Genomic DNA, 12,188 nt, shown 5'->3' on the forward strand with positions numbered 1-12,188 from the left:
GCTTTCTTCACTCCAAATGAAGACAGAGCAAAAAATTTTCTTGAGCCTCAGGAATCATACGCCAGTCTTCTTTAGCAAAAGAAACCCGGTATTGAGCACCATTCATTAAATTCCATTGCCAGTTCAATGTCTTTCTTTATCAGGGAAACCTCAAGCTCAGATATGAATGATTGGAAAAAGCTCAACATATCACAAATGTTGAGGATTCATCTAATATAACATGATCATCCTACTGTGCAAGGAACAATGGCCTGAAGATTTTGATGCCAGTAGGCATTGAGAAAGTGGGGGTTATGTTTGGCAAAGGGGAGAAGACTCGATTGATTCCTTCTGCTTTACGACTAGAGAAACCCAAGGGAATAGTGTCCTTCCATGCTTTTAGTGAATGTGATATTGTGTCATGTTTTAATGGCCAAAGAAAAGAAACCCCATGGAAAATGTGGAGTTAATTCAATGAAGCTTTTACTATCCTTGTAAAACGCAGTGGCCATCTGAAATGGAGACTTTTGTTCTGCAAGTCCTTGAGGTATTGTGGTACTAATGCACAACCAATCAAGTACCACTGCATCTGTTGACCTCTTTGTGTGGAAGCAAAGATTATATGATCGTTAATCCTACCAACAGAAAGTTTACTGAAGGAATATGCCCAACATGCTGTTTATCACGCGTGCATATCTGGGGTCAGTCTATCGTTTGTCACCCAGAACTTCAGTGTCCCTCTAAGTATGGAAAAGAATAAGGCGAAAATTACTAAAAATTAACATGAATTAAAGAAATGTGGATGTAAAACAGAATGTTATGGCAGAAGATATAATTGTTCAAAGATCAAGCCAGACTGTACTCCACTTTGCAGTAGCTCATGTAAGATTTAGTAAAGAATACTCCATGAACATCAAATGATTTAGTAAAAGTACTGTATAAATATATAGAAAAGGTTATCAAGATTTCTGTACTTTTATGTACAATATTAATACTGCATTACTGGATGTAAAAGATCTAAGGAATAATATACACATTTTTCACAAGATTGAGATTTAGGATAGTTTTATTCAGAAAGCTTTTCATGGTTCAATATGAGTGTTTTGTCCAGCGGACACTACATGTTGTATAATTATTATACGTTATTTTCCTCTCAAATTTAGTATCTCCATAGCAAAAACATAAATACTATCATCATAGTGAACCCACTCTGATATAAATACAACCAAATCTCAGCATATGCCTTATAGCAGGGTTCATCTTCCTGTCGCCTTGAAAAATAGCCGCCATATTTAAATTTCTAGTGATTAACAAATAATTCTTAAAAAAGATACAAGGTATATATTTGAGAAAAATACCATGGTTCTGTCACTAAATCAATATTTTTTTTATGTTTTTGCATACTATTTTTCTATTGAAAGACAGAATGTTTCTTTCCCCAGCATAAAATTCATGAGAAATATTATTCCATAGAATTATTGCCTTTCATTGATCTGTTGACAAGTTGATGAAAAATGTTAAGCCTTATGTGCATATCTCCAAAATAACCCATAGAAGACTAGCTCCTACACTTCAAAGGGTTAATTGGTACAGTACATAATAAGAAATTACTTCCTACTGACTTACAAATATACTGATAGACAAAAAATGTTTTATGAAGGTTGTACATTTGTATTACAACGTGTTTTAATTTTTTTAAAGAAAAAAAATGCAGCAGCAATCGACTTATTTTATAGCTAGTACCCTGTAATAAAAAAAAAAAATCACGTTCCCAGTTATGTGGTGTTTGAAGATTTTATGTTCCAGTTGGATATGCTATTCAGTTCTGCAGCTGATGTAGCTTATTAAGACAATATGTTTATCAATCAGTTGAGGTTATTCCCTTTTTAGTACCAGTTAACTTTTACACCACGTGAGATTGTTGGATTTCGGGTCGTTATGCAGATGGTAGCATTCTGAAATAGCAGGTTCTTTTTTCAGTTTTTGTTATACATGTGGAAACCATATTCTTATTGCTAGAATTAACCATCTTGAGAATATCATAAAGAAACTTTCCTGTTGATTATTTACCTTCCAATTCTTTATACATTTAGGCTGCTGTTACTTAATAGCAATTGCTGGTAAAGTTCAGGCGCTTGTATTAGAATCACATTAGATTGATGTGAATTTCTTAAACTTTCTGAGTAGCCAGAGTAATAGTTTATCTGCCATCTCAAGCTGAGCCTGTGTGCTTCTTCCAAAAGTACAATAGGAGATTGTTGAGAGAGAGAGCCTCTATATAACAGTATCTTCTTTGATATCTTTCAATTTAGGTGTTAGAAACTTATTTCCTCCAACACAAAGTGTGATGTTATCTTCCGAAGTTGCTGGTGTCTCCACGCTACATGGTATCTCTGAGGCAAAAGTGGACATGTCACCTTTAGAATTGCGCACATAGGGTTATGGTCAACTGGGCTCAAATAGAAATAATTTCTTGATTTTAGGACATAGGAGACTGGTGTCATTCAATTTTATGTAGAGTATTCTAAGTCCCAAAATTTCTTAACAATATTCGAATATGCCATATTTACTGAACCTGTAAGCAACGAGGCTTGTCGCTTGTATGTACAAGAAAGTGAAGATTTGAAAAGGAGAAGGAAAGGGATTAGCAATTCCTTTAACTTTATCAGTGATTTCTTATAGCAATTTTATCGATTGGCACAACAGTTCCATCTCCATCTCTGGGTAGCCCTCCCATCCTCTCTAGAAACTCTATGAAGAAGTATCCAAATACACCTACTGCCAAGAACACAAGGATGACGATAATTTTAGCATTGATGCATAGGATAGAGCTCAGGCCAAATGAGAGAGCAAAACCAATGGCTTCCCATAAACGACAGTTGCTAAAGGCAGGTTCGGTTTGTTTAGGAAACATCACGCCGTAGATTGCTGAAAAAAAGAAACAGGTTATGTTGTGGAGGAATAACATCTCTATCAAAGCTCAGTATATTGATTCTAGCTATATCATCCCTGGTCAAGTGACAAACAATACTATTTTGTTACAGAAAAATCTGCATTAAGGGATACTTAGTTTTCTTTGTAATGCCAGTCTGGTTTTTCATGCATATTCATCACAAAATTTTATGTTGTGTATATTAGAATGTCTGGAAATATGAATGGTACCAAAGAATTGGAATGAGACAAATCCATAAAACTTACTGTTAAGCTGAGTCATCCACACTGCATCCGCAAAGCCCCACGATCCTGCTACGACAAAGTACCACGTATGATGGTCAGATTGGGGTAACCAAACAATCAGTGTTGCAATGACAGAGATATTGATGAAGAATGCAATGGTAATGACGGGGAGTCTCCCCACACACCTCACTAGGTAACTTGCAACCATGGATCCTACGACATCACATGCTCCATAGCAGATCATTGTGTAGCCAACCATATGGACTCCTATCCCACACGAGACATAAGCCTGCAAAAACCATTTGAAAATGGCTCATTAGCATATAGTGAAAATTAATGCAGATATTGTCATGCATTCATATTTCTTTCATTATATGTTCAACATTGACTTCTTAGCCGAATGTTCAAGTAATTGACTTGGTAATCCATTTGTATCAGTTTTACTCTTAATTGGATAATCTATTGAGTATCTATGAATGATCAGTTACGAGTAAAATTTATATCCTTTATCAGAGTGTTCCTGAATATTTACTTCTATCAAAAATTTATTCTTTTTCTTTAGTATTTACAAAGTTTAGCACAGAATATAATAGTTTAAAAAACTAATACTGCAAATTCAAAAGATGTGGAAGCCTTATTGATCATACGTTTTTGGAGTTCATGCTCTTCACACACACACACACACACACTTATATATATATATATATATATATATATGTATATATATATATATATGTGTGTGTGTGTGTGTGTGTTTATATATAGTGTGTGTGCGTTTGTGTGTGTATATATATATATATACATATATATATATATATATATATATATATATATATATATATATATATATATATATATATATCTTTGAATTAATGTCAACGATTTTGCTCAATTATGTACACTGAAAATTAGCAAAGCCAGAATATATTGATCTGGAGATTTAAAATGCCATGCCATAAGATTAATTTATAGTCTTGTTGATAACAGGAACATACCTGTATTTCAATCTTTCCTTAATGAAATGAAAACTGTTAAGAAATAGATTTCTTTCAGCATGCGATTCTTGGTTTGAAAATTAGTTACCTCATTGAGCATTGCCACCAAGTTCTAATTACCTTAAAATTTAGGAATTAAGAAAATAGGGACAAGAGTTGTTAAAAGAAAACCGAAAGCATTTAAGGACTGGAAAGTAAGGCATGCATAAGGTGTAGAGGAGCAGTGCAGAGAAGATTCAAGGAGGAAAGTAGGTATAGCTATGGGAAGAGTAGTACAACAATTGAATGAAAGGTTAGGAGTAAGGGAAGGAGGAAAGGATTATTATTATTATCATTATTTTCTAAGCTACAACTCTAATTGGAAAAGCAGGATGCTATAAGCCCAGGGTAAAGGCAAAGACAGGATTTTGGGAAACTGAGAATTATCAATGATAGATGTAAATATGTTGCATTGGGATGAAGACATTAAGAAGAGATGGGAAGAATGTTTTGCACAACTACTAATACTGAAAAGAAAGAGGATCTGAGAGAAGCACAAAGGGGGGGAGGCAGTGAGGGGGATACGATCTACAGAAGTGAAGCGGGCATTGCGTAAAAATTAGAAAAAGGGAAAGCACCGAGTCTATCAGAATTTCAAATTGAAATGGTTAAGATACTAACTACAGAGGAGTATGAATGGATGCTGGAATTATTCAGAGCAATATGGGTTGAGGAAATATGCATAAAGACTTAGAGGAGAGTCTAATGGCAATTATATTCAAGCAGAAAGATGATATCATGGATAGTGGTAATTACAGAGAAATTAACAGAGCATTGTTTGAAAGTTTTTGAGAGGTACTGGATGAGAAATTGCGAGAGATTGTAAAGATTAGGAGGGTGAGAGAGACTGTGGATGCCATCTTTACAGTAAGGCAGCTACATGAAGAGAGGCTAGAGGAAAACCAGAAGCTCCTCTGTGCTTTTGTAGATCTTGAGAAGGCTTATAATAGAATACCAAGAGAAGTGATGTTTTGGTGCTTGGGTAAGAGGAAAATCTCGGAGAAAATGGTTAGAGTGGTAGAGATGAAGTACAAAAGAACAAGGACAAAAGTAATAATAGTTGTTTTGGGAACAGAAACATTTGAAGCTGGTGTTAGATTACACCAGGGGTCAACATTAATCTTCTTTTTTTATTTGTGGTGGTCATGGATGTGTTTGGTGAAGACATCAGAAATGAAGAGTTGTGGAAGTTCCTATATGCAGATAATTTGGGGTTTACCGTTAAAAATAAGGAAGACTTACAGAAAAAGATTATACAGTGGCAAGAGATTTTGGAGAGGGGTGGTTTGAGAATGTGTATGTAAGACTGAAGCTATGGTGAGCAGTAAGGAAGTATGAACAGGATAACTGTGGTGATTACTGCTGAAAATGAGGAAGACTTACAGACAAGGGTTGTAGGGTGAAGGGAGGCTTTGGAGAGGGGTGGCTTCAGAGTAAATGTGATAAGACTGAAGTTATTGTGAGCAATAATTAAGGTAGGGACAGGATAGCTATGCATGGAAGTAGAGGCTAGGTTATAAAACGGGTGGGACAATTAATATACTTGGGATCTACTGTAAGTCAGGAAGGAAGACGTGAGGCTGAAGTTGAGAATATGATAAAAGGAGCCTTGGGGACGTGGAGGGAGGTAACACGAGTGGTATGGGTATGTGATAAGAAAATGCCAGTCAAGCTAAAAGTCCGTTGCTGAATCTCATCTTAATTTGTTGGACAGAATCTAGCGATTTATTAAATTCCTTATTCCTGATCTAGATATTAATCTCTGGCACTGTCGGTCAGTTAGTTTGTTATGTATGTTGCAAAAGATTTTACCTAATTTTGACTATTCCTTGCATTCAGATCTTCCCGGATAGTACCATCCTGTCCGTAATACTAGGTATCCCTTCTGGATCATCAGGTTCAATAGTACACCGTATTACCGTATTCTAGAAGTTTTATTCAAGCTGTGATCAAGTTGTGGAATGATCTTCGTAAAAAGGTAGTTGAATCAGTGGAACTTCAAAAGTTCAAGCTTGCAGCCATTTTTTTCATGTTGAACAGGCTGACATAAGTTTCTTTTTATAGTTTATTATGAAAGATCTGGTTTAATGTTCTTATTGTTCTTAAAGTATTTTATTTAAATTTTTCATTGCTTCTCTTGTAGTTTATTTCCGTATTTCTTTTACTCACTGGGCTATTTTTTTTTCCTTTGGAACACTTGGCCTTAGCATCATGCTTTTCCAACTAGAGTTGTACCTTAGCTAATGATAATAATAATAATGATAATACCAGTGTTGATGTATGGATCGGAAACATGTGCTCTAAGACGAAAAGAGGAATAAAGCTTGAGAGAATAGAGATGAGAATGCTTAGCTGGATTATGGGAATATCACTGCTTGAAAGATTGGAAAATGATGAAATAAGGAGACTGGCAGGCATAGTAAACATTAAAGGGGTTATATGAGTGTCACGACTGAGATGGTATGGGCATGTGTTGGAGATGGATGGTGGAGAGGGAGTGGGGAGGGCTTAAGAAAAGCCTGTTAATGGGAGAAGATCAAGAGGAAGGCAGAAATAAGATGGTGGGATAAGATAAAGGATGAAATGGAGAGAAGAGGTTTGGTGGAAGAGGATGCTTTAATATAGGGATAACAGTGGGAAAGAAGTAGAAATAGGGACCATGGACAACTTACGGCAGTAAAATCAGCACTCAAGAAAGCCCTTTCAATTCCAGACCAAATTGTTAGGGGAATTAGTAACAACTGGTAGGGGTGACGAACATGGTTAAGAGTAGCATAGAGTGACTGGAGAACATTTGATTTATTTTTGCGTCCGACTTCTTCAGAATTATGATATCTGGAAGAATTTCCACATGAAAACAGATAATCAGAGTGAAGCCAAAATATAAGCCAGAAGTATTGTGAATACGCCATTCAATCGATTCATTTAAGGCATAACAGATTTTGTTATTATAAATGAGGAGAAATTTATTTACTGAAGATAACTGAAGCATATATATATAGACAATTAAGATATTAGGAGACTACACTTCATAAACAGTGACATTCTACATTTTTATCTATGAAATCATGCATCTTAATTATGAAGACATGGCTACATCTTGTAAATACTTAGCCTTAACAACCTTACTTATGGACTTGGTCCAGGAAGAGTATGATTGCCGATGAAGCAAAAGCCCCAGTTAGGAAAAACGCAGTGAGTGCGTGAATCTTCCATTTGGGAATACCATCTTCTTCATCAGGATCAGAGGTAAGATTGCCGAGGTGCTCCTCTTCCATTACGTCTCTTCCGGCCATACAAAATCTGTACCCGCAGGTGCTTAGTGGGTCTTCATCCTCATTGGCTGGAGCATGAGCTCCAATGGAGAGAACTAATAGGAAGTACAAACAAGTAAAAAATCTTTAATTTAAAATTATATTTCATGAATGTAATAGACCATGTTACAATGGTGTAATTTCATCATGATCTGCATGCTGTGTCAAACGATTTTTTTTTTCTTATTAAAGTTCAAATTCATGAATATTGCGTACTCCATCACAGAATGTGTTGAAGCCTATCATTTCCAATGTCTAACCTGAGGATGTAATAAGGTTGCCCCATATTTGTGTTGACTGAAAGAACATGTAGAAAATGCTGAAGAACCGTGTAATAACGTCACTTGTGTCCTCTCCTGATAATTTAGCATATGCAGTGCCTACCTGTAAATTGGAGTTGTTATGTCATCAGTGAGGTGTCTTACAAAACAATTTACTAATTAATATTATATCGGTATTTACTCATTTGTTTTTAAAGTAGTTTTGCTGGCTATAGTTTTATCTAATGGAAAAATTATGTGAAAATTTGTTTATATCTGAGAGTTCTCAACTTACTCATCAGATAAAATGTAGCTTCTTTACACAGAGCAACAGCACATTTGTTAAAATATCTGTCGATATATGTCAGCGCCACTAACAACAAAAATGTAAGCCTAAGATGTCTGTACAAACAGTAGTCATGGTATTATGTTTAAACACACTTTAAATCATTATTTTAATCTCTGTGAAAGGTGCCATCCTTTCAGATCCTGCAAATGTAACAGGACATCACATATAGCAAAACTGGAATTCTTGAGACGAAAATGGTAACTCCACTTAGTAATGAATCATTTTCTGTGAACCATACTAAGTACCAAACAGTTAATAACTCAAAACTACTGAGGAAATATCTTTATGAATTACTAGTGTGATGAAAATAGTTACTCCACTTGGTAATGAATCATTTTCTGTGAACCATACTAAGTACTAAACAGCTAATAACTCAAAACTACTGAGGAAATGTCTTTATGAATTAATAGCTGTATTGAGCATTTCTGCTCTTGATATGAGCAGAAATGCTCATATCATGGTTGTGATCGTCCCTCCTCCAAATTAAAGATTCTCGTACAGGTTATTGATATATCAATTGATCTTGTTGGTCAGATTGACTTGGAGTAACCTCACTCGAAACCTCCAGAAATTAGGGACTAACAATTTCTTCATGTGGACAAGCTACAATATCAAGACCCATTACCTTTGTGATGAACGATCCCTGAGCTGCCCACAGTGGACCAGCTGCCGTGCCCAGAAGAACAGCAGTCGGGAGGAGGACATATGTCTTTGGATACAGTTGAGCTGTCATGTAAGCCACATAGTAAACTGAGCATGCAAACAGGATACTTTTCTCCCCAAAAGTTCTGATGAGAAGCGTCGATAAAAAGCAACTGGATAAACTGAAGCTTATGTAAATGGCGGCCAAAGAAGTGGTACCGTCTATTCTGTAATTAAGGAAACAGATTTATAATGGTATTTTTTTCCATTTATGTCTAAAAATACTTTACTTAGCTAAGGCTATTGCTTTAACTCCTTCATTGCGAGGTGAAAGTATATCAAGTACAACCCTGCATCAATTGCATACAAACGCTGACCTATCGGAAGATGCCAATAGGCGTCGGTAAGAACTATGGAGACGGTGTAGACCCCCTGGGGTAGTAGGGTCTTGAATTCAATTATTGTAGATATCTCTTTACCAAATGGAATTAAAGTTGAACTACTTCACATTATTATTTTCATTTAAATTGTAAAGAGGTGTAAAAAAGCAATCCTTACTTATGAATGGAAGACTGTAGATTTTCCATGGAAAAATAGCTGGTGAAAAGAAACGTCATGGCAACTGCCAGAGAAGTGACGTTTTTCAGGATACATGACATTTTCTTTTTGTTTTCGGGGGCCACATTTCGGACCGGGGCGCACTCGGTGTCTTCTGTCACATTAATGCTTTCCATTCGTTTGCCCTCGGCTTGTACCTAGAACACTGAAGGGTAATGAGGCATTAATGGATCAAGTACACAAGTCAGTACATTAGGAAGATTTCTATGGCGATGCTCCTCTGTTAGAGAAATGGTGTATTTTGATAATTAAGAAATGAGCAGCAGCTCTCTCTCTCTCTCTCTCTCTCTCTCCTCTCTCTCTCTCTCTCTCTCTCTCTCTCTCTCTCTCTCTCTCTCTCTCTCTCTCTCTCATAGGTAATGAATTTAGCACTCGACATTCCAAAACCAGCTTTAATTATAGAGTCCAATGTAAATATGTACCACTGTGACCTTTTTTGCTTGACCCAATGAGATGCTGACACTCATTTACATATATATATATATATATATATATATATATATATATATATATATGGTATACATGCACATATATGTATACACGAATAGGAAGGTCAAAACTTGGAAGCTGGAGGGGGAGAAGGCAAGAGAGTTGAGAAGTAAAGTGGAAAGACCCAGAGAAGAGATATATGCTAATGGAGCATCAGAATCACCTGAAGAGATATGTGATGTTATGAAAGGGGTTGTGGTGCCAGCAACAGTACAGGTGTGTCGGAGGACAAGTGGTAAACAGCAAAAAAAAAAAAAAAAAAAAAAAATGTATGGTAGTGGAATCATGTGAAGGAAAAGAGTATAGCAAAAGAAAGAGAGGAAGAAGATAACAGCTACCAAACTAGTGAGGAATACAGACGGATAAAGATGGAAAAAAAGAGAATGATAGCAATTGCAAAGGGAGAAAAAAGAAGAAAGTGGTATGAGATGATTAGAAGACTGGAAGGAGAAAAAATAATATACAAAATGGCAGAAGTGAGAAGAAGAGACAGGCAAGTTGTATGAGAAGTAGGAATAATTAAAAATGAGGATTGAATTGTTTTCATTGAGGAAGAGGAGGTCAAGAGATGAAAAGTCTATTTTTCACATCAATAAAATAATTGTGAAGAACTAGAAAATATTCCTCAAGTAGAAGGATCAATAGCAAACATCACAAGAGAGTGCAGTAGAGCATGCTATAAGGAAAGGTAAAGTGAATAAAGATGCAGGAAATTTAGATTTAACAATAGAAATGATTAAGGCATTAGGATATCGAATCAAAAAGTGGGTTCTCACACTGTTGGAAAAGATCTGGTATGTAGCGGAAATGCCATGGGACTTGGAAGATAACTGGAGGATTAAATGGAGTAAGCAAAAAGAGAGGTCTTCAACTGTGGGAACTAAAGAAAAATAAAACCTTAGGAGCTTGTATTCTAGTAATGACTTGCTCTGTAGTTTGGCGGGTATTGTTCGTTGTTGGGGCACAATTTAATGGTTGATGGGGATTCTTTACAGCATTTCTGTGTCCTTAATTACTTTGCTTTGTGTCTTTTACATTTTACCTGGTTTTATTTGATATTTTCTTCTTAAACAGACCGACTTTTCAAGTTTTCACTTTGTTTAAGAGTAAATGATTCTCTTAAAATAATAATAATAATAATAATAATAATAATAATAATAATAATAAAAATAGTAATAATAATAATAATAAAAATAATAATAATAATAATAATAATAATAATAAATTGCTTGATATAGCTCAGCTTCGAAGCTTGGATAGTTGTGAATAGCTTCAACAGATATGGTGAGCCAAAATGTCTGCTCTAGGTTTAACAATTGTAAAAAACTGCAATTCTGAGGGCAAAAATTATATTGGCGACAATTTTATAGGTTTTTATCAATAAGAGCAGTAAGTTTTTCAGGTAATTATGCATTTTTAGATATTTAGATCTTAATGCAATGCAGCGTGCAGAAGTCGTGATATATAGTCCAACAGTGGTGAGGGTATTTCCGAATTCTGATGTAATTCGACTCTTATTCAAGGCTCCCACATGTAAATTCTTGGGCAAAGTTGTCAAACTATATGAAAAAAGGAAAAAAAAAAACTTGAGTAGATCTTTCTCTATTGTGATTTTTCGAGGACTTAAAAATGAGGTGATATGAGGTGTGAATATCTATCTGGCTATGCGGATCAGGTAATGTTCACATATCATTTACAGAGGAGTTGAGTCATCGCTCCTCTTTTTTTTTATTTCATCTTTGAATTTATCGTGTGTCATACGTGACACTTGTGGTCAATACGTAGCGACGAGGAGCAATTGGTTTGAAGTTATATTTGATCAATGTGGTTATTCATTTTGGACGATCGTGCTGAGTTGAATCGCTCACAGTAAATTTTTCATCAGATAACGTATAGTAAGAGGTCGTTACACACACACACACACACACACACACACATATATATATATATATATATATATATATATATATATATATATATATATATATATATATATATATATATATATATATATACAGTATATGTATATATATATATGTGTATATACAGTATATGTGTGTGCGTGTGTATGTGTGTATACATATTTGCATATATATATATATATATATATATATATATATATATATATGTGTGTGTGTGTGTGTATAAATATTGGCATGTATATATGTACGTATGTATTCACCTTCTGCCCTAAAGAAACTCGAACGAGTCAAGAATAAACAATGAGAGTGGAGGAATTAGAGTGAAACTAAAGAAAAAAAACGAGGTGGTTTTAGAGTTCTTTAGAGCATTACGTGGCCACTTTTGACAGTAACCGTCAGGAAGA

At 35.2% G+C, this 12,188-nt stretch overlaps 1 pseudogene; it reads right to left on the minus strand.

Annotated features, from left to right (window-relative positions):
• Positions 1-2,525: 2,525 nt before the first annotated feature.
• The window catches only part of LOC137626313 (protein unc-93 homolog A-like), a 12,291-nt pseudogene continuing 2,628 nt past the window's right edge, over positions 2,526-12,188 (minus strand).

This window comes from Palaemon carinicauda, chromosome 33 (genome assembly GCF_036898095.1).
Source record: "Palaemon carinicauda isolate YSFRI2023 chromosome 33, ASM3689809v2, whole genome shotgun sequence".
Classification (NCBI taxonomy): Eukaryota; Metazoa; Arthropoda; class Malacostraca; order Decapoda; family Palaemonidae; genus Palaemon; species Palaemon carinicauda.